Raw genomic sequence first — 24,509 nt, 5'->3', positions numbered from 1 at the left:
CTGTGGATGAACGCAGAAGTTTGAGGTTCGTATTCAGTTCACGTCCATCTAGACAAAGAAAAGCCTGCTCTAGTCAGCCATGGGGAGTCTGAGTCTCTAGTATGAAATACAGCTCCAGGACACTGCCTTGGCCTGGGGTGTTCTGTTCTTTTGTGTAATGAGTAACGAATTAACAGGCACTTCATCCTGTCCTCTGGATCTGGAGGGGTTTTTCTAGTGGCTGTGACTGTCACAGCATCTGCTCTTGTAAGTGGGACTTGTGGTTCAAAGATGTCCTCTTATACAAAGTTCTGTCCTGCCTGAGAGGTAATCTTTCTTTGTCTCTCGCCTCTCTGTCTCTCTCTCCTGTGTGTGTGTGTATGTGTGTGTTGTATGCCGTTTCTTCTATAGTAAAATTAAAAAGTGTTGGAGGGGTTTATTTTTATTTTCCTGGTAGGATTTTAGAGCACTGCTACTCATCAGGCTGTCGCCAGGGCATGCATCTTCAAGCTCTTCACAGTCTTCATCCTCTTGGCTTGTGCCTGAGAATATTGATTTTTAAAACACATCAGATGCGACCTCATGGTCGTAACTTGCCCTGGCTTCCTGGGCTTTGTAGCAAGCGTTCTCTCTGTTTTGTGTCTCAGCTTTTTGGGTCATTGCCTTCTTATCTTTTTTGATAGATCTCTATCTTCATTCCATCATTGTATCTGAATACTGCGATATCGATATTGATAATCTACTTTTGTAGCTGTTTCTGTCTTGTATCTTAATGTTCCTCGAGAAGGGGGTGCAGACGTGAAAGTGTTATCCCATATATTTGTCTAAGGCCCTACTTCAGCCATATGTGCAGCCTTGTTTGCTTTCTTTATTTCCCTTGTTACTGCCCTCACTCACTTCCAATGCTTTTCTGGGTAGCTGGTGGGACCTTTGAAAACATCCTTTCACCACAATGCAATAGCTCCGGCTTACGTCTGGACACTCACCATCTAGTTTGCTTGTATATTAAAAGCCATCTGGACATCGGAATTCCTTCAGATGATTTATAGTGTATTGTCATTCTAAAAATTAATTTTAGTCTCCGTGTTACCTTATACTGACCAGGTTTCTGAGATAAATGGGAAATCCATCCATTTTCGTGCTTCTGAACTTAACTGAGCGCCTGCAATTTGCTGGGACTGATCTGAATGTGTTTTAAAAGGTTGTTTGCTTTCATGGTTTGGCAAGGCCCTGATCGGGAGCAGCTCTCAGTGCCGGGTGGCAGCAGAGAGAATACTAATAAGTGTGAGTCATCTGCAGTAAATTAAAAATATAATAATAAAGGGAAATTAAACCGCTACGTGTTTGGGTGCTTTCTCTATTACCATAAATCTACACTCTCCTCTGTTCCCTAAAAGAGAGTGGGTGTGGCAGAAAGCATTTGTGAATTTTCATTAGCATTTTTGGAGACAATTGCTCTATTAAATGATTCAGGATTTAGCTGCTAGCTTTCAAAGCTCAACTTAGGTACATTAGACATTTAATTCTTAGGCAGCAGGTCTACCCAGTACCATAATACATTAGAATGAAAATATCTGTTAGCCTCTAGCCCAAATTGTTTTCTCTCTCCCTCCCCCTCTTCATTACTCTTGTCTTCCATATGTCTTTATTCCCTTTCACCTCTTCTTGAGAAGGAAATGATGATGAGAGACCTAAAGGTTCAAGCCTACTGGTAGGGAAAGAATATACTTACTCACCTTCCCAATGGAGATTGTTAAAAAAATACTTGAGAATTTTAATGTAGAGCACTATGCTTGTTTCACGGTATGTAAAAGAATCAAAGCATTATGCTGTGCCCAGAGTTTCTGACTTGGAAGCAAGCATGTCCCTCTTATAGAACTGTATGTGATGCTTAATTTTGATTATCAACATGGGTGCACTAAGAAAGGAATAGGGTCAGTAGTGAAGTACATCTTTGGGTGTGTGTGTGTGAGGCTGTTTCCACAGAGGATCAGCTGGATTCCTAACCCCTGGTGTTGGTATGTCACCATCTCATGGGTTGTGTTCCCAGACAAAACAAGTAGGAAAAAAAGAGAACCAAGCAAAAGGCATTTACCTTCCTCTCTTTGTTGAGACAGATGTGAGCAAACAGGCTCATGCTTCTGTCACCGCAAACCAGAGCTCTTCCCTTTGCTATGTCCTCTCCACCATAAGACACTAGACCCTCGGATCCTGACACCAAATAGACCTCCTCTTCCATAAGTAACTTCTCAGGACTTTTATCACAGTAACAAGAAGTATAACTAATACACTTAAACTTCTTTAACTTCTCTTGGATAAGTTCATGTGAATGTGTATGAGTACAGCCGTACCAGATATGAAGCCAGATCTGGGCTTGATTTTGAAGCCTTCTTTCCACTTCTCTAGAAACATTGCCTTTCCTTGTCTCCATTCAGTTTTGATTCACACCAACTTTTATTGCACTGTAGATTACCCAGGCTCTACCTAGTAAAGATTCTGTACTTCTGTCTACTTGCTGGACCAGACAAATAGCCATATGAGTTTGGGTCATATTATTATCAACCCCACTATGCAAAACCCTTTTTATTACTAACACCGTTGTTTACTGCCACAAATGATGCTAATTTTCTAGGAACATGATCATTTTGGCACTCTGTACATGTTCCAGTCTGTGCCAACCTTCAAATCACAGAAAGCTGTTAATTCCAAATCACCTTTTTATAAAATACACTTTGATGTCCTCTTTCAAATTGGCATGAATGCCTTAGACAAGTGGGAGGACAACGTGCTTTGTATCTCTGAGGCCTTAGCTTTGGCAAGGGTGTAGCTCGTGTGATGATGTGCAGTGGTAAAATGCTTTCTGCGATCTGATACAGGTTGAAGATACGTGCCAAAACCAATACCGAGACACTCTGCCAGATGCTCTCAGCGCAAGCAATAAATTAGCTGCAAGTCAATCTCATATTTCAGAAGACAGGATGTAATGTTGAAGAACTCGGGGAGGAAGAGTATTAGTTGTTGATGGGAGGAATAGGAGCTGTATATCTTTACCCATTCCTTTCGAAATATCAAAATGAGCATGCTAAGTCAATGATGCTGTTTCCATATGCATGCTTAGAGTAGCAAATTCCAGTGCAAATATCCCAGAGCAACATGAGTTTTTGACCACATCTCCATAAGCCATTGCTAAGGAGAGATGATACATCTAGCCTACTGGTGTCTGTCAGGCTAAAAGCTATGATCTCTCTCAGCCCCCTGTGTGTGCCTCCCACCTCCATATCTCTATTTTCTGTCTCTTGTTTTCACCAGTCCTTTTTCTTTTTTCACTATCTTATCCCCAACCTTTCTCCTTTCTAGTTAATGATATTTACTAAAGAGTTTTTACATCAGTTATGGAGATTGCCCTTACAGTTTGTATAGTATTCTATTTTGTGTACTGTGGTTAAATGAGTCCTTAATAGAGAACAAGTGACTTTTCCTCCACTTGTTTGGTGTGACAACATAGTTACAGTAAATGACTTGTGTTATCTCAAGAATGGGTGCAATATCCTTGGGATATCTCCAAAATAAGGTTGCTATTGACATTCTTATGGCTACATTAGAATCTATCTTAGTGCGCGGTAGAAAGCACATTTCCAAGTTTATAATTTTCTAAGGCTACACTGTTGTGCTATAAGTATTCTACAAGAAGCTAGGAAAGTTGATGAAATTTTCTATCAAGGTCCTCTTTCACATGGAGCTATCCAGCAGAATGGTAGATTGGGGAGTTTTCCACCCATATCTCTTGTAACAACAGTAATTTGGAAGTCACCCATAGATGCTTCCCTTAGGAAGACCGACTGAGGAGACACTTCAGCTGGAGTCTTCTGTGGTACATTGGCCTTCTAGTGTGTACAAACATTTTTCTGATGGTTCACTTATATATATATATATATATATATATATATATATATATATATATATATTCACTGACAGTCTTATTCATATATGTGTATAGTACATTTTGTTTGCTGTCACCTTCCTCTCCTGTCTCCCTCATTCCTATGAACTCCCATCTCTACAAGTCTCTTACATTCATGTCATTTTCTTGTGACCATTGACTACGGGTCTGGAACTATTCATTGGAGCTTGATACACACTGTTTTCATCATGGAGTACACTGTTGAAGAAAATGTCTGCTTTGCCTGCAGAATCCATCAGAAAAATATGGTTCAGCATGAAGGAGTAGGACCAAGTAGACCCCTATACAGTCTGTTACTGGTTGATGAAAAGTCCAGCCTTGTGGAGGCAACCAGTACTATGATCATAACTGCATTGTCCGACATACACAGAAGATGTCAGGTCATAGTTCTTATCTTATGGCTTTTCTATCTTTTTAGCACCTTTTTTGCCTTGTTCACAGAGACGTAGAGGAGGAAGTATGAATGTCCTGTTTAGGACCCAGCCCCAAACCTTCCCTTATTCTCAGAATTGTGAGCATCTATGCATTCAATATTATTCACTGGGCATGGAAGTTTCTCTGAGTAAATTTAAGAGCAGCATTTATAATATTATCAGAAATATTCAGAAGGCAACATGATGCCATATCAACTTTGCTAAACAATAGCCTATTTTTTTTCTCTAGGGCCTATTAACTCCTCAGTGATGGCTTTTTAATTGGCTTTACAATCCCAGACATGGATTTTCTTTTGTAGACAAGGCTCCAAAGCCAATCATAGAGCATTTGGTTGCCCCCTAAACTGTTGTGTCGCTATTTCACCAGTATGCTCATCTTGTCTGGCAGGTTGGTATGGAAGGTCATATGATTCTCAACTGGATAAGTGCTAGACAAGAGTGCCTTTACACACACACACACACACACACACACACACACACATGCACACACACACATGCATATGAGTGGGTGAGGGGAGACGGAGAGAGAGAGACTGGTCAAAGTCTCTAGTTCAGCTCCAGAGGGTTCCTCTGTATCATGCACCCAAGGCATGTATTATTTTCACCAAGGAGTCATATCTACTAGTTCTGATGAGCAACATTGAGGAATGTCAAAAGCCGATATTTTGAGCGGATCACCTGGGACCTCCATGACCAATAAGTCATAAGGAGCTGTCCTACAGCTGGCTCTAAGACTTTTGTATAACAACTCCTGGCTTTTAGGTTCAACATTATTTAGCTTTGCTGGCTATTACACCCTTCCAATTCTAATAATTTTTAGTTGGCTTACAAAGTAGTAGGTATCCACGTGCGTTCCAATGTTCTCTTCATATATGCTAACCCTTCCTCTGTGCTCCTTTACCTTGACCATTCCCCTATCCTCATCCCTGCTTAATCCCCTTGAATGTTTACCCTCTGTGTTTTCATATTACCTAAGTTCTGCTATCCCTTCTCCATTGAGACCTCCACCGTGCTACCGAGCATTTTCTAGTGTCCTAGCATCTACAAGTAATCCAAATTAAATATACAAATCTAAAATGTAGAATCTAGGATCTGTATATTAGGGCATGCAGCATTTGTTCTTCTGGGCTGGGCTGTTTCAATCATTATAATTTTCCCAGTTCCATTCATTTACTTGCAAACTTCATGATCTTGTTTTTCTTTACTAACATTTCATTTTATATTTGTACCAATTTCCCTTATCAATTCATCCATTAATGTACATTTAGGCTGAATTAATACCATAGCTATTGTGAATAGAGCAGCAATGAACATGTTTAGGAATGGAACCTTTTATATTTTGTGTTTTATTGCTTTATTTATAGACAAAATTTCTCCTACAAAAACAAGTACTAACTAAAATTTTAGTTAATAGTAATTCTTGCTAATTTCTTGTTTAACAGTTTTCTTTATTCTCTAATAGTTCATTTTTTTATTTTATACCTTTTAGATAAAATATAATTTACTTACTTTCCCCCTTTACTCGCCTTCCGAGACCCCAAATCCCCCCTTTATCTCCTTTCATATTGCCTTCTCACTGTCAAACTGATAGTGTTTTACTTTGATTATTATTGTGACAAATACATATATGTGTATGTATGCATAAATATGTGAATACAATCCATTGAGTTCTTTTTGTTATTTACATAGATACGGTTTCAGGGCTGGCCACTTTGTATTGGAAAAAAGGCTCATCACTAGTAGAAGCTAATTATCAGAAATCGTTAGTTGTCTCCTCCCATTCTCCCTCCCCATTTCCATGGTAGTAGGTTCACTGACCTTATCATTGTTCGGGATTGTTTATGTAACTATTTCTATAAGAGACTCTTTCATACCAGATATCTTTGTATCCTGGCACTTACACTTTTTCTGCCTCCTTTTCTTCAATGTTCACAGGGTAATAAATGCAGGAGCTGTGGTATAGATGTATCCATTGTAACTGGACTCCCCACAAACCATTGATCACTGCACTCTGGCCAGGTGTGGTTTTCTGTGATGGTCTCCATTTGCTGCAAAGTCAAGCTTCCCTGATGAGGGGTGGTGATAGCTACATCTGCCTGTGGGTATAAGTATAAATTTAGAATGTAGTTAAGAATTATGCTGGTCTAACAAAGTGATGGAAACAGATTCCCTATTCATGATCTCACTACTGCCAGGAAGTTTGCTTTCTCTCAAGTTGAGCAAACCATAAGTCCAATTAAACTGTGGGTTACTACTAACGTGTGAGTGTCACATATTATACCTTTATGTATATTTTGCCAAGCTGGTCATTGTTGTGATTTAGAGGTGTCACTCTGGGTAGGAATATTAGTTGCTTTTCTCCCTTGTCAGCTTGCATAGCATATTCTGGTACTATTGGAGCTAGAACACAGAAAGAAAACATTCAGGTTAGAACCCACTTAAGTCCTATGTAATAAGTGTGTAGTGTCCTTGGCAACAAGGGCTTTCCTCCAACTACCGAAAGACAACCAAGGGCAACAGTAATACCGTTTTGGAGATCACCTGGACCACCATGACCAAATGTTCACAGGGAAATTTCTTGTGCCTTGTATCAGGCTTTTTGTTAATCTATGTTTACTGTAAGTAAACAGTCAGACCAAGAGGCACAATCTCCCCTAAGCACATGTGCGCATGCATTCACCCATATATATGTTTATATGTACTATATACAACTCCAGGGAAGCACACAACAATGACGTTCCTTAAGGCTTTATCTTTATTTTTTAAAGCTTTCTCTAATGCATGTAAGGTGATCAGTAAATGTTCTTTCTTTGCGCTTCCACCCCCCCATACTTGTTTGTCTTCTTTCCACGGTTAGAGCATGTTACATGTCCATGCTTTTGTCTCATATTTGTTTCCTTTAGTTTATAACTAAGTGTAGACACTGATGATAACTTACTATTACTAAGGTTTCAATCATGCTTTAGCAGTGTTCTCAGCTATTGTTTGAAAGAATAGAGTTTAATAAACACATGCACACTGACAGCTTGGATAGCATTTTGTGTCAATACTTGTTGGATATGGTTCTACTGTTTTCTTGTGCTGAGAGTTTCTAATACAAAGTCTGTTTAAAAGTGAACTTTATCTTCCCTAATAATTACTAGGTAATTTTTATCATGCAACCAAAGTATTCCTTTTTTATTTGTGCTATTTAACACTTTTAGAAGGCTATTAGAGTATTGGCCATTCTAGAAAATTTTCCGAAGCATGATAAATCATTTCCTTTTTGTTGCCTTGTTTATTTCCTTTTTTAAACTGAAAATAATTTTTGCATACGCAGTTATGGCATACCATTTCAGTATTTTTCTAAGGGATTTTATTTTTGTATATGTCGTTAGTGTATTCATCACTTCTCTTCTGTTATTTTAAAATTATTTCTTTATTTTAATTTCTTGCTCCTTTGATTTCTTTCCTTTTTCTAATATGCCTTCCACCACACCTGTTTTATGTGACAGTCTGTACTGAAATGGATTATTAGGATGGCTTTTTTTTTCTTAGTTTCTCTCCCCAGTTCTGTTGTTTTCATTTCATGTGTTTCTGTGATTTGGGTACCACTTCCTCTCCTTTGTCTGATGCACTCCTCACCATTCTGTGTTTTCATTGCGATCTTCCTCTAGAGCTGCAATTACTTCAATAGTTTTTTAAAATTCGTGTCTCAAATTCAAATGATATTTCCCCCTCTTTGGTACTAAAACTAAAATGTTTCTCTATGGAAACGTTTTCCACCCTCTCTTCCTTCCTCTTACCAATGGTGTCCCACACAAAGGTGATGATTTTCTCTTTTAGAACAAGGCATACTTGTTCTAAAATACTTGGCATTTTATGTATTTTGGAGATCAGACCTTTGTCAGTTGCGGGGTTGGTGAAGATCTTCTCCCAGTCAGTGGGTTCCCTTTTTGTCTTAGTGACAGTGCCCTTTGCTTTACAGAAGCTTCTCAGTCTCAGGAGGTCCCATTTATTCAATGATGCCCTTAATGTCTGTGCTGCTGGGGTTATACGTAGGAAGTGGTCTCCTGTGCCCATGTGTTGTAGAGTACTTCCCACTTTCTCTTCTATCAGGTTCAGTGTGTTCTGACTGATATTGAGGTCTTTAATCCATTTGGACTTGAGTTTTGTGCATGGTGATAGATATGGATCTATTTTCATTCTTCTACAGATTGACATCCAGTTTTGCCAGCACAATTTGTTGAAGATGCTCTCTCTTTTCCATTGTATACTTTTAGCTCCTTTATCGAAAATCAGGTGTTCATAGGTTTGTGGGTTAACGTCCGGGTCTTCTAATAGATTCCATTGGTCGACTTCTCTGTTTTTATGCCAATACCAAGCTGTTTTCAATACTGTAGCTCTGTAATAGAGTTTGAAGTCAGGGATGGTAATGCCTCCAGACGATCCTTTATTGTATAAGAATGTTTTGGCTATCCTGGGTTTTTTGTTTTTCCATATAAAGTTGATTATTGTCTTCTCCAGATCTGTGAAGAATTTTGATGGGATTTGATGGGGATTGCGTTGAATCTATAGATTGCTTTTGGTAGAATTGCCATTTTTACTATGTTGATCCTCCCAATCCAAGAACAAGGGAGGTCCTTCCATTTTCTGGTGTCCTCTTCAATTTCTTTCTTCAAAGAAACTAGACCGTAAAAGGCTAATCAACCCAATTATAAAATGGGGCACTGAGAGGAACAGAGAATTCTCAACAGAAGAAGTTCAGATGGCCAAAAGACACTTAAAGTCATGCTCAACTTCCTTAGCGATCAGGGAATTGCAAATCAAGACAACTTTAAGATACCATCTTACACCTGTCAGAATGGCTAAAATAAAAAACACCAATGATAGCCTTTGCTGGAGAGGTTGTGGAGAAAGGGGTACACTCATCCATTGCTGGTGGGAATGTAAATTTGTGCAATTACTTTGGAAATCAGTGTGGTGGTTTCTCAGGAAATTCGGGATCAACCTACCCCTGAACCCAGCAATACCACTCTTGGGAATGTACCCAAGAGATGCCCTATCATACAACAAAAGTATGTGCTCAACTATGTTCATAGCAGCATTGTTTGTAATAGTCAGAACCTGGAAACAACCTATATGCCCTTCAATGGAAGAATGGATGAAGAAAGTATGGAATATATACATATTAGAGTACTACTCAGCAGTAAAAAGCAATGACTTCTTGAATTTTGCATGCAAATGGATGGAAATAGAAAACACTATCCTGAGTGAGGTAAGCCAGACCCAAAAAGAGGAACATGGGATGTACTCACTCATATTTGGTTTCTAGCCATAAATAAAGGACATTGAGCCTATAATTCGTGATCCTAGAGAAGCTAAAGAAGGTGAACCCAAAGAAAAACATATAGGCATCCTCCTGAATATTAAACTTCATCAGGCGATGACAGGAGACAGAGACAGAGACCCACATTGGAGCACCAGACTGAAATCTCAAGGTCTAAATCAGGAGCAGAAGGAGAGAGAGCATGAGCAAGAAACTCAGGACCACGAGGTGTGCACCCACACACTGAGACAATGGGGATGTTCTATCGGGAACTCACCAAGGCCAGCTGGCCTGGGTCTGAAAAAGCATGGGATAAAACCGGACTCGCTGAACATAGCGGACAATGAGGACTACTGAGAACTCAAGAACAATGGCAATGGGTTTTTGATCCTACTGCATGTACTGACTTTGTGGGAGCCTAGGCAGTTTGGATGCTCACCTTACTAGACCTGGATGGAGGTGGGTGGTCCTTGGACTTCCCACAGGGCAGGGAACCCTGATTGCTCTTCGGGCTGACGATGGAGGGGGACTTGATTGGGGGAGGGGAAGGGAAATGGGAGGTGGTGGCGGGGAGGAGGCAGAAAGCTTTAATAAATAAATAAATAAATAAACAAACAAATAAATAATAAAATAAAATACTTGTCACTTCCTGCACTACGAGTTTGAGAAGGACACAGCAAGAAGGCACAGAGGTATTAGGTAGCGATCCTGATAGCTCAGTTTCCCCTTCCATTGATCCAAGAACCCCTGTTCTACCAGATGTCTTTTGGTCACCAACACCCGGACTTTTAGTAACAGTCCATGTGGTTCTTTCCTACACTGAATGCTCAAAGCCCAAAGCCAGCCACTGTGTGGGGCTGTTTGGCTTATCTGCAATGTTTTGGCCATACCCATGTTTAGAAATCATTTGCTCTCGGGTGTTAAAAAGATCTTTTAGTTTTCTAATATATACTACATATACATAAAATATAATGTATTATAATATATCAAAAGTTTTCATATAAAACATGCTTATATAAAAATTATTTTATTATAATCAACCTCCATTACTTCTCTTCCATCTCTCCTCTTCTTCCAAGTCCTCTCGTCTTCAAAACTAGTCTCTTTTATACTTTAATGCCTTTTTTTTAAAAAAAAAGTATAAATTCCATATATTAAAAAACAAAAGCAAAAACAAAAACATAACATCAGGCTTTCTAAGTCTGGCTTATTTTGCCTGACATGATCTCTAGTTAATGCATTTTCCTGAAATGAAATGTTTCATTCTCCTTTATGGCCAAGAAAAAGTTCATTGTGTCTATGTACCTCATTTTCTTTACACATCCATCTATTTCTAGGCATAGAGACGAATGCCATAATGTGGCTATTGTGAATAGCGCCCTTATAAACATGGTGTGCATGGTAACCCAGATTCTATAAGGCATAGACCCAGGGATGATTCCGTTGAATCATTGGTAAGAGATGGGGAGAACATAACAAGAAATGAGAAAATCAATCTAAATACGGGTCATTCCGTTTAGTACTAACAAAATAACAAGTAAAATGGTTTCCTTAATGATATGAAATACTGAGAGACAAAGAGGAAAATATTGTTTCTCATTTCTTCTATCATTCTTAGATCTTTTTGGCCAGGATGAGTATACAGTACCCACAGATTTTTGATACTATGACAACATTCCATGATTTACTTGTACACTATTGTTATTTTCTTCTCATGAAAGTAAAGTTCATCAGAATTTTAGAAATGACGTGCTAGTGACATAATGTAAGCAAGAAAAATAGGAGTCCCAGGTGAACCAAAAAACCCAGTCAGATTCTCTATCTTTGGTTCAGCTTTAATTCCTTATGAAGCCCTGATTTGTGTCTTGCGTTCTTTTATGTTTGTGTGATATAGCTTGTGTGTTACTAGTTAGTTTTACTAAGAGCTTGCCTCAGGTGAGGAGCAATTAGAAGTGAGCATCTAACCACTGTGTGTGCTGATAAATTATAACTAAAGATGCAATGACCTAGAAACCATGAAATTAAACACTAAAAAAAACCCAGGTTCCATTATTCCTCCAGGAGACAACAGAATTGCCTTAATCATCAGTTTCCAGGGGTTTGGCAATGGTCCTCATCTTTATAGTTTCATTAAAACTGTATATCAGTGTTCAATGTCTTGTAAAAGTAGATGATCTTCTAGCCAGTGCTATTGGCCCACATTATAGAGGACGCCCAGATGAATGCATGCCATGATAAGCAGCTCAGTTTGCATGGACCTTCTTTCTTCCAGCAAAGTCTTATTCATTTTAAATATACAGAAAACCTGAGTCACGGAACTTTATAATATTTAGAGCTGTTTTTCTCTTTTGAAAAGAAAGTAAACATCTCACTCAGAGATTCCATCTGCAGAGAACTAGTCACAATAATAATCTCATAAAAGGTCTATGATATGATTTCTCTTCCTCTTCTCGATCCATGCCAAATGTTTTCCGAGGTGCTAGACTCTCTTTTGTGAATGTTGATTTCCACGGAGATGAAGACCAGTGAAGAGTGTTCACACACAAACATGGCTCAAGGTGTAACAAAGTGAGTGTGTCAGTTTGCTAGGACCGCCAAAACAATGTGGCAAACCGGGTGGCTTAAGGGCAGAAATGTGTTCTGGAGCATTAATGATTCCATCTGATAGCCATCGGGGAGAGAGCTGCTCCAGACTTCATTCCTTGCTTTGTATAGTGATGACCTTTCCCATATCCTTTCCAGTCTGTCTGTATCCATAGTCAAATCACACACTTCAGTCACATGAGATGAGAGCCAACCTTACAGTGACAATGTCACTTTAAATTTATTGCCTTTGCAAAGACTGTATCTCCATATAAGCCTGCATTCTAATGGGCCATGAATTTTAATTCCAATTTATGAATTTAGGGATGATACAAAATACAATTTAGTCATACGGACAATTTAAATATAAGCATTAGTCATGCTTCCATCCTTCACAATGTTAAACAATGCTATTATAATGTGTGCTATTTAAAATAGTCTAAGATCTCTATTTTTATTAACATTTAAGTTACCCTCAGCTTTGCGTGTAATGTTTGAGAAAGTAGTGGCTTGAATTACTGCCTTTTGAATTGACTCTTTTACTGCAGACAGCTCACATCATAGGTATTCAGTATGTCTATGCACTTTGTGACTTGTGTTGGATGAAAGTTATGGTATAGTTAGTATGGGCAGCACAAAGATTTAAATCTCTATTCTGTTGGCTCCAAGATTAATATCCTATGTATGGTCAAGGTTATTTTAAGTTGTCATTTATCTGCTTATCTTTTCAAAAAAAGTACTGATTTCTATATCATAAAGCTTAGGGCAAAATATTGAAACAAATATTTAAATTTTACTATTTGTACACAAGTCTTACAAAAGGCACATGTAAATAATGTGATAATTCAGGTTAACATATGTAGAACTATAGACTGGCACACAGAACTTTACACACTACAGATTCTTTGCACAAATCAATTTTCAGATCATTTGTCTTTTATCCTACTGCAGATCATCTTTTATCCTACTGAAGAACTCTTCTTGTTTAATTACCTCTTCATCCTTCTGGATGGAATATTGTATGAGCCTATGATATTACAGCAGGATTCAGTTTCTTCACTGGTTTCTGTAGAGTTCTAAAAAATGCTGTTGTATATCCCCAACAGCAGTATTGCTGAGTCTTTAGGTAGATTGTTTCCTAATTTTCTGAGAAGTCACTATACTGACTTCCAAAGCAGCTGTGCTGGTTTGCACTCCCACCAGCATCGGAGGAGTGTTCCCTTTACCCCACATCCTCTCCAGCATAAGTCGTCATCAGTGTTTTTGATCTTAGTCATTCTGGCAGGTGTACGATGGTATCTCAGAGTTGTTTTGAATTGAATTTCTCTGATCACTAAGGATGTTAAGCATTGCCTTAAGAGTCTTTCAGTCAATTGAGATTCATCTGTTGAAAGTTCTCTGTTTAGGTCTGTACCCCATTTTTTTTTATTGGACTCTTTGTTCTTTTGATGTCAAGTTTCTTGAATTCTTTTTTTATTTTGGAGATCGGTCCTCTGTGAAATTTTCCCAGCTTATTTATGTAAGCATTTAGTACTATGAACTTTCCTCTTAACACTGCTTTCATTGTATCCCATAAATTTGGGTTTGTTGTGTCATCCTTTTTGTTGAATTTTAGGAATTCTTTAATTTCTTCCTTTACTTCTTCTTTGACTCACTGGAGTTCAGGTAAATATTGTTCAATTTCCATGTATTTGTAGACTTTCTGAAATTAGTATTGCTATTGAATTCTAATTTTAAACCCTGGTGTTCAATATAATACATGGAGTTAATTTAATTTTTTTGTATCTGTTAAGGTTTGTTTTGTTACCTAGTATATAGTCAATTTTTGAGAAGGTTCCATGAGGTTCAGAGAAGAAAGTATGTTCTTTTGTGTTTGGATAGAATGTTCTATAGATGTCTGTTAAGTCCATTTTAGTCATAACATCTGTTAGTTCCCTTATTTTTCTGTTAGGTTTCTGTCTGGCAGATCTGTCCAGTGGTGAGAGTCGGGTGTTGAGATTTCCCACTATTAATGTGTAGGGTTTAATGTGTGATTTAAGCTAGTAGTGTTTCTTTTACATATGAGGGTGGGTGCCCTTGTATTTAGAGTAAAGATGTTCAGTATTGAGATTTCCCCTTGATGGAATTTTCCTGTGGCAAATATGAAATGTCATTCTTTGTCTCTTTCAGCGAAGTTCTTAAGCACCATAGTCCTGACTCAAAGGTTTAGTCATGAGTAGGATGTCCTTCAGGAATAGATTATTCATCACAACAGCAGGAAGAGGAGATGGCTCCACTGGCGAGGACCTGCAGTGGCACAGGGCAACAAACCAGAGGCTTTGTGGTGATTCCTTCCATGGCCTGCATGCAGACAGTCAGCCCAATGAGTCTATAGGAATCCATTCTGGAACTCTACTCTTAAAAAAAAAAGATTTATACCACCTCAGAGAAAACAAAAGGGGATTTACTTGCTCTCTCTCATAACAATCTTCTTTACTACAGTGAGGGTCAAAAGAGAATCATGAAGTTCATGTCACTGCCCCCTGGCACTAAGCCTGCATTTAGCAATCTGAACAAGACTTCAGGTTAAGCCACATAGACCCTAAAGGAAGATTGACTCATTCTTAATTTTGGTTTTGTTTTGTGTTTTGACTGTTCTGTTTTGTTTTAATTGGTATGTGTGTACTTGAATGAATGTACCACATGTGTGCAACCGCCCACAAAGGCCAAAAGACGCTATTGGTTCTCTGGGAACTGGAGTTGCAGGTAGTTGTGAACTGTCAGATGTGTGTGAGAAATCACACCCGGGTCTTCAGTAAGAGCAGTAACTCCTACCCTTATTTGCTGAACCATCTCTCCAACCCAAGATTTTATTTTGTAGTATGTACATGTGTTTTGCCTACATGTATGTATGTGTACCATATGTGCCTGGTACCCAAAGAGGCCAGAATAAGTGCCAAGTTCTCCGGAACTGGATGTACAGTGGGTTGTAAGCTTCCATGTGGGTTCTGGAAACCAAACCTGGATCCCTTGCAAAAGTAGCAAGTGCTCTAAACTGTTGAGCCATTTCTCTGGCCTTGAGGGCAATTTTTAACAGCATTGTCCAAATGACAAACATTACCAGACTGTTCTCAAGTGATCTCCTGAGAGATCCACCACAAAAGATCACATGACTCATTTAAGCATGACATTCAAGGATTCCAAACCTAATTCACCAGAACATTCAGAGTCAAGCCTACAGCCAACAATTTTAAGTGATTAAATACTTGATATTTTGAACATGTGCTGCAAGTGATGTAGTGGGGTTAAATGCATAATTCACACAAAGCAGTGCATTGGACAGGAGACAAAATCAAACACATACAACGGAGATTTCCTCAAACTAAAAAACTCTTGAACAGCAAAGGAATTAATAAATAGTGAAGTCTTCTACAGAAGACTAGAAAGTAATATCAAACTTGGTACATCAGAGAAGGAGGTAATAACACTGTGTTCACAGACTATATAAGAACTCAAATGTCCAATTTAAATGTCAAAAACAAACAGACATTTTCAAAAGAAGATGTAAAAATGGGAAATTCACCAACAGAATTCACCAGGGAAATATACACCAAAAACTATAGCAAGATACCACTTTTCCTTTTAGTTAGAATGCCTATGATAGAAAGACAACAGCTAAAAATGTGTGGACATGGACCACAGCAAAAGTAAAACCCTTTCCCATTTTTGGTAATATATATGTATATTTATGAATTCCACCAAGATGGTTTAATAAATACATACTCTAATAACGTTCAAATTGATATATCTAACTTTACAAATTATAATCAGTCCTTTATGATGAAAACATTCATAATTCTTGCTTTTAGCCTTTTAAAAATATACAGTCTATTATTTTAATCTGTATCCATCCTACTTTGCAATATAATAGCAAAACTTATTTCTTATTTGCATAATATAATATCTGTGAGTCAGTCTTTCCACATCTTCCTCTCTCTCTATCTTCCCCAGCCTCTAGTAATCCTATTCTTGCTCTCAACTTCTTTTTTAGAAAACACATTTGAGAGATCACACACACACATACACACACACATACATATACATCATATACGCATGTTAATGCAGACACTATAGAAAACAGCATGGCTGTTTCTCCAAAGCTTAGAGTATAGAGTTACTATATAATACAGAAACTCTGCTGCTGATTATACTCCCCAAGAAAAGGAAATCGGTATGTTAAAGAGACATTTGAAGGTGCATGTTTTTGCTGACTGAGTCACAGTAGCTAAGAAAGGGAAATGAGCTGTGTCCATACACAGAGGCATACCAGCCAGACCAGCCAGGAAAGACTAAATTTTGTCATTTGCAATAGCCTAGAGTTGGAGAGTCTTAGACTGAATAAGCCAGAGATGCAAAGACAAGTACCACACAATCTCTCTCATATGTGTTTTCTTTCTTTCTTTCTTTCTTTCTTTCTTTCTTTCTTTCTTTCTTTCTTTCTTTCTTTCCTTCCTTCCTTCCTTCCTTCCTTCCTTCCTTCCTTCCTTCCTTCCTTCCTTTCTTTCTTTCTTTCTTTCTTTCTTTCTTTCTTTCTTTCTTTAAGATTTCTGCCTTCTCCCCGCCACCACCTCCCATTTCCCTCCCCCTCCCCCATCAAGTCCCCCTCCCTCATCATCCCTAAGAGTAATCCGGGTTCCCTGCCCTGTGGGAAGTCCAAGGACCACCCAGCTCCGTCCAGGTCTAGTAAGGTGAGCATCCAAACTGCCTAGGCTCCCACAAAGCCAGTACGTGCAGTAGGATCAAAAACCCATTGCCAGTAGCCCTCATTGTCCATTATGTTCAGCAAGTCCGGTTTTATCCCATGCTTTTTCAGACCCAGGCCAGCTGGCCTTGGTGAGTTCCTGATAGAACTTCCCCATTGTCTCAGTGTGTGGGTGCACCCCTCGCGGTCCTGAGTTCCTTGCTCGTGCTCTGTCTCCTGCTCTTGATTTGGACCTTGAGATTTCAGTCCGGTGCTCCAATGTGGGTCTTTGTCTCTGTCTCCTTTCATCGCCTAAATGTTTTTCTTTGGGTTCACCTTCTTATTTAGCTTCTCTAGGATCACGCATAATAGGCTCACGTCCCCTATTCATGGCTAGAAACCAAATATGAGTGAGTACATCCCATGTTCCTCTTTTGGGGTCTGGCTCACCTCACTCAGGATAGTGTTTTCTATTTCCGTCCATTTGCCTGCAAAATTCAGGAAGTCATTCTTTTTTACTGCTGAGTAATACTCTAATATGTATATATTCCATACTTTCTTCATCCATTCTTCCATTGAAGGGCATATAGGTTGTTTCCAGGTTCTGGCTATTACAAACAATGCTGCTATGAACATAGTTGAGCACATACTTTTGTTGTATGATAGGGCATTTCTTGGGTATATTCCCAAGAGTGGTATTGCTGGGTCCAGGGGTAGGTGGATCCCGAAATTCCTGAGAAACCGCCATACTTTTTTCCAAAGTAGTTGCACAAGTTTGCATTCCCACCAGCAATGGATGAGTGTACCCCTTTCTCCACAACCTCTCCAGCAAAGGCTATCATAGGTGTTTTTTATTTTAGCCATTCTGACAGGTGTAAGATGGTATCTTAAAGTTGTCTTGATTTGCATTTCCCTGATCGCTAAGGAAGTTGAGCATGACCTTAGATGTCTTTTGGCCATTCGAACTTCTTCTGTTGAGAATTCTCTGTTCAGCACAGTGCCCCAATTTTAATTGGGTTGATTAGCCCTTTACGGTCTACTTTCTTGAGTTCTCTATATATTTTGGAGGTCAGACCTTTGTCTGTTGCGGGGTTGGTGAAGATCTTCTCCCAGTCAGTGGGTTGCCTTTTTGTCTCAGTGACAGTGTCCTTTGCTTTACAGAAGCTTCTCAGTCTCAGGAGGTCCCATTTATTCAATGATGCCCTTAATGTCTGTGCTGCTGGGGTTATACGTAGGAAGTGGTCTCCTGTGCCCATGTGTTGTAGAGTACTTCCCACTTTCTCTTCTATCAGGTTCAGTGTGTTCTGACTGATATTGAGGTCTTTAATCCATCTGGACTTGAGTTTTGAGCATGGTGATAGATATGGATCTATTTTCATTCTTCTACAGGCTGACATCCAGTTTTGCCAGCACCATTTGTTAAAGATGCTTTCTTTCTTTCATTAAATACTTTTAGCTCCTTTATCAAAAATCAGGTGTTCATAGGTTTGTGGGTTAACGTCCGGGTCTTCTAATAGATTCCATTGGTCGACTTCTCTGTTTCTATGCCAATACCAAGCTGTTTTCAATACTGTAGCTCTGTAATAGAGTTTGAAGTCAGGGATGGTAATGCCTCCAGACAGTCCTTTATTGTATAAGAATGTTTTGGCTATCCTGGGTTTTTTGTTTTTCCATATAAAGTTGATTATTGTCTTTTCCACATCTGTGAAGAATTTTGATGGATTTTGATGGGGATTGCGTTGAATCTATAGATTGCTTTTGGTAGAATTGCCATTTTTACTATGTTGATCCTCCCAATCCAAGAGCAAGGGAGATCCTTCCATTTTCTGGTGTCCTCATCGATTTCTTTCTTCAAAGACTTAAAGTTCTTGTCAAATAGATCTTTCACTTCCTTGGTCAGACTTATCCCAAGATATTTTATGCTATTTGTGGCTATCGTGAAAGGTGATGCTTCTCTGATTTCCCTCTCTGCTTCCTTATCCTTTTTGTATAGGAAGGCAACTGAGTTTTTGGAATTGATCTTGTATCCTGCCACATTCCCAAAGGTGTTTATCAGCTGTAGGAGTTCTTTGGTAGAGTTTTTTGGGTAGCTTATGTATACTATCATATCATCTGCAAATAACGAAAGCTTAACTTCTTCCTTTCCAATACGAATCCCCTTGATCCCCTTATGTTGTCTTACTGCTATTGCTAGAACTTCAAGCACTATATTGAAGAGGTATGGAGAGAGTGGACATCCTTGTCATGTTCCTGATTTTAGTGGGATGGCTTTGAGTTTTTCCCCACAACAGACAAAGGTCTGATCTCCAAAATATATAGAGAACTCAAGAAAGTAGACTGTAAGGGCTAATCAACCCAATTAAAAAATGGGGCACTGCGCTGAACAGAGAATTCTCAACAGAAGAAGTTCGAATGGCCAAAAGACATTTAAGGTCATGCTCAACTTCCTTAGTGATCAGGGAAATGCAAATCAAGACAACTTTAAGATACCATCTTACACCTGTCAGAATGGCTAAAATAAAAAACACCTATGATAGCCTTTGCTGGAGAGGTTGTGGAGAAAGGGGTACACTCATCCATTGCTGGTGGGAATGCAAACTTGTGCAACTACTTTGGAAAAAAGTATGGCGGTTTCTCAGGAATTTCGGGATCCACCTACCCCTGGACCCAGCAATACCACTCTTGGGAATATACCCAAGAAATGCCCTATCATACAACAAAAGTATGTGCTCAACTATGTTCATAGCAGCATTGTTTGTAATAGCCAGAACCTGGAAACAACCTATATGCCCTTCAATGGAAGAATGGATGAAGAAAGTATGGAATATATACATATTAGAGTATTACTCAGCAGTAAAAAAGAATGACTTCCTGAATTTTGCAGGCAAATGGACGGAAATAGAAAACACTATCCTGAGTGAGGTGAGCCAGACCCCAAAAGAGGAACATGGGATGTACTCACTCATATTTGGTTTCTAGCCATGAATAGGGGACGTTGAGCCTATTATGCGTGATCCTAGAGAAGCTAATTAAGAAGGTGAACCCAAAGAAAAACATTTAGGCGATGAAAGGAGACAGAGACAAAGACCCACATTGGAGCACCGGACTGAAATCTCAAGGTCCAAATCAAGAGCAGGAGACAGAGCACGAGCAAGGAACTCAGGACCGCGAGGGGTGCACCCACACACTGAGACAATGGAGATGTTCTATCAGGAACTCACCAAGGCCAGCTGGCCTGGGTCTGAAAAAGCATGGGATAAAACCGGACTTGCTGAACATAATAGACAATGAGGACTACTGAGAACTCAAGAACAATGGCAATGGGTTTTTGATCCTACTGCACGTACTGGCTTTGTGGGAGCCTAGGCAGTTTGGATGCTCACCTTACTAGACCTGGACGGAGCTGGGTGGTCCTTGGACTTCCCACAGGGCAGGGAACCCGGATTACTCTTAGGGATGATGAGGGAAGGGGACTTGGTGGGGGAGGGGGAGGGAAATGGGAGGTGGTGGCAGGGAGAAGGCAGAAATCTTTAATAAATAAATAAATAAAAATAAAAAAAAAGAATAACACCAATGAACATACTAATCTGTATAAACACAACACCCTGTGGCCTGAACCATATGCAAAGAACTAGAAGCAACTGAAGAAATCTGGAAATGGGAGAGGGGGCCTTTCCCCAAATATACACAAAAGTAGCATTGTATGGACTGAACAAGTTATATTTAGGAATATATCTATATCCATATGGACATTTAATAATAATTAATGAAAATGAACACAAGGATTTTAAAGAGTGGGGAGTGGTATCTGGATGGGTTTGGAAGGAAGAATAGGAAGGGAGAAAAGTAATTATAATTTCAAACATAAAATAAAATCAAGAAAAAATAGCTATGGTCCCCGTCCTCCAACTTTGCATGTTAATCAGAATGTTTTTGCTTGCAAATGAAAGAAACAGAACTCAAATTATGTTCAACTATTTAAACCATGATGATAATATGAACCAGCTATTAGATTAGCTATAAAGATAGGACTCTATTATCATTCATTTTTAACTCTATAGACTCTTTCCTCTCAGTTCTATTCCCAGAGTCCTTTCCATCTGGAAAGGAAAATGGCAGCACAACCTAATGGGAAAAGAGCCTCTTCGTGTCCACATTGTGTATCTCCACATCAACCCTGGGAAGGATCCTGCTTAACTGATTGGAATACATGTCTGCTTCTGAGACATATCACTGCTAATATGACAAGGGACAGAATGAATGGCTAAGAAATGAAAAACAGGATCTGTGCTAGAATTCTAGGGACTGACTGGTCAGGTGTAAAGCAATTAAACTCACTTGCATAACTATATAACTGTATAATCTAAGTATCTCCTTATCCCAAACCTGTCTTCCCCTCCCATTTCTTGCATTCCCATTGGTGAATTAACGTAGAAGCAACGCTTTCAGGTTCCTACCATGAAAAGCTGGGTTTACGCTGCTTATGTGGACAAAAAGAAACCAAGTGTCCTGTCTCTCCCACTTCAGTCACTGGCTGACCCAACCTTGGGTGTTATCTAGGTGATAGGGTTAACTGTTACTTAACAGAGTTAATTTTGCCTAACTGACACTAAAAGAACTCTATGTTTAGGTCATCAGCCAAAACAATGCTGTCATTTTGCTAAGAGTTACTCTGTTGCTTCTTTGTTTTCCTTTCTCTGCAAGTATTTCAGAGAAACCACAGATTCATTTGAAATTATAGCTACTTTTGGTGGGCCCGGAGTATGTGCTTATTGAGGTATGGGGGAAAGATCAATCATCTTCACCAGGTTTGTGGATAGGCTTGTTTCACAAACACACATGTGCATGTATGTGCATAAATGTGTATGAATGTTAAGGTAGCTTAAAAATCACAGGTATATTTCTGTAAGTGTGGGGAAATTCTTCAAGTGTTTTATAACAGTTTTATCAAATAACTCATCAATAGTTTAAAAAGGAAAAGGACACATTGCACACTTATAAAATATAACTAAAGATTTCCTTTCTGATGCCCCAAACACTATTTGTGGGTTTATACTTGTAGCTGTTTCTCTTCCTGCTAGACTGCTTAGAGCAGAGGTTCTCACCCTGTGGGTCATGATCGCTTTGGAGACTGAAAGGCCCTTTCAGAGGGTCACTTGAGACCACCAGAAAACACAGATTATGATTTACAACAGTAGCAAAATTACAGTTATGAAGTAGCAATGAAAATAATTTTATGTTTGGTAGTCACCACCACATGAAAAATGATATTACAGGTTCACAGCAGTAGGAAGACTGAGAACCACCGACTTAAAGTGTTGCTATTATTTGCCCCAATTAACCCATGGTTAAAATGCATATGTCTTCTTGCATTCTTCATTAACATTTTTAGCAATGTTCGGTGTGAAACAGCGTTCAGTTAAAAACAATAAGGTCTAAGACTTGTCTACCTCTTTTATAGAACATAGCCAGAGAAGCTGCAATTCATAATCCATGATAAACAATATTGGCTTAGAATCTACAGGGAATGTCTAATATACCAAAAGGTGAAAAGTCAAATGGGGTCAAGAGTTGTCTCGTTGACAAATGGTAAAATCTACCCATTGGCTCCAGTCAGGCCAGACTGTGCCCTTAGACACATTTCAAGAAACAATCCCATGTTGAAGTAGTTTGTTTTATGGTTTGATTGTTACATATATATTATTCTATCCTATTGACCTCTACAGATACTAACTCAAATATAAATAAAACTCTAAATTTAACAGTAGGAAATGCATATGAGAGAGAACATATAACATTTCTCCTTCTGGGTTTATGGTACCTTTCTCAATACAATGTAACTTGACTTCTTCCTTTCCAATTTGTATCCTTCAATCTCCTTCAGTTGTCTTCTTGATCTAGCTAGAACTTCGAGTGCTGTGTTGAATAGATATGGAAACATTGAACAACCTTGTCTTGTTCCTTAGTTTCATGAAATTGCTTTGAGTTTTTCTCCATTTAATTTAATGTTGCCTATAAGCTTGATGTAAATTGTCTTTATTGTGTTTAGGTATGCTACTTGTATCCCTAATCTATTGAGTACTTTTATCATGAAAGGGTGCTGGATTTTGTCAAAGGCCTTTTATGCATCTAATGAGATTGTCATGCTTTTACTTTTTCTTTCAGTTTGTTTATATGATGGATTATATTTACTAATTTTTGTATACTGAACCATTCCTGAAACTCTGGGGTGAAGCCTACTTGATCGTGATGAATGATCTTTTTAATGTGTTCTTAGCTCAGTTTATAAGTATTTTATTGCATATATTTGCATCTATGTTAATAAAAGAAATTGGTCTGTGATCCTCTTCTGTGTTTCATCTTTATGTGGTTTGGTTATCAGGTATCTGCGGCCTCATAAAATAACTAGGGCAATGTTCCTTCTCTTTCTAGTTTGTGAAAAATTCAAGGATTGTTGAGATTAATTCTTCTTTGAAAGTTTGGTAGAATTCTTTGCTAAACCCAACTAGCTCTGGGCTATGAGTACATTATTAAAACCTATGCTTAGAGTTCTGTGGAAACTTTCTTAGCTGACACTTTTTGCATTGTCCAATGTAAGACTTTTTGCAGGCATCGATTCAATGTGAAATAACATTTGTAAGACCCAGAAATAAGTGAATAGGGATGCTTTATAAAATTGAGTTCAATTATTGTATTTTGAGAAAAAAGAGTAAAACTTATGGAATATTCCATTTTACTATGAAAGTCTTTGACTTAATTTTCCATAATGTCTAGATGCATTTGTTGACCCACTTGAGGTTGCCCTGCATAACAAAAAATCTATTGCCGTGCTTCTTTTGAAAGCATATGAAATTTCATGAGCTTATAATAAAATCATGCACAGCATCTTTTGAATTTCCCTACAAAAATTTTATATTCTACCATACTCTATCTTTTCTAATCTTTGTTGTTTTTGCCTCCTAATACATTTTCTAAATAGAAATCCATTTTTATTTGTGGAATCTAACCTTATAAAATGCTTTGGTTAAAAAGGTAAGAGGTAAAAATCAATTCTTAAGGTACTTAAAGTAAAAATTCTGAAATTACTGGGTTCCTTTATTTACTCAATAGATGTGCAGTAAGAAACTGAACATTAGGGATTGTGCGTAGTCATATTCATGACAAGAATGGACCTCTTCACTTTTCTCAGGGCACAGAAGACAAATAAGAGGGGAATGATAGCCGGGCGGTGGTGGCGCACGCCTTTAATCCCAGCACTTGGGAGGCAGAGGCAGGTGGATCTCTGTGAGTTCGAGACCAGCCTGGACTACAAGAGCTAGTTCCAGGACAGGCTCCAAAACCACAGAGAAACCCTGTCTCGAAAAACCAAAAAAAAAAAAAAAAAAAAAGAAAAAAAAAAGAGGGGAATGATATAAATCAATCTGGTTTTCCTCACTTTGTGTAGTTTCTAGTTTCATCCATTTACATAAAGATCTCATGATTTCAGTTTTCTTTTCAGGCAATTAAAAATGCCAGTATCATGAT

The sequence above is a fragment of the Chionomys nivalis genome, chromosome 15 (genome assembly GCF_950005125.1).
Source record: "Chionomys nivalis chromosome 15, mChiNiv1.1, whole genome shotgun sequence".
Lineage (NCBI taxonomy): Eukaryota > Metazoa > Chordata > Mammalia > Rodentia > Cricetidae > Chionomys > Chionomys nivalis.
This window is presented reverse-complemented; position numbering follows the sequence as displayed.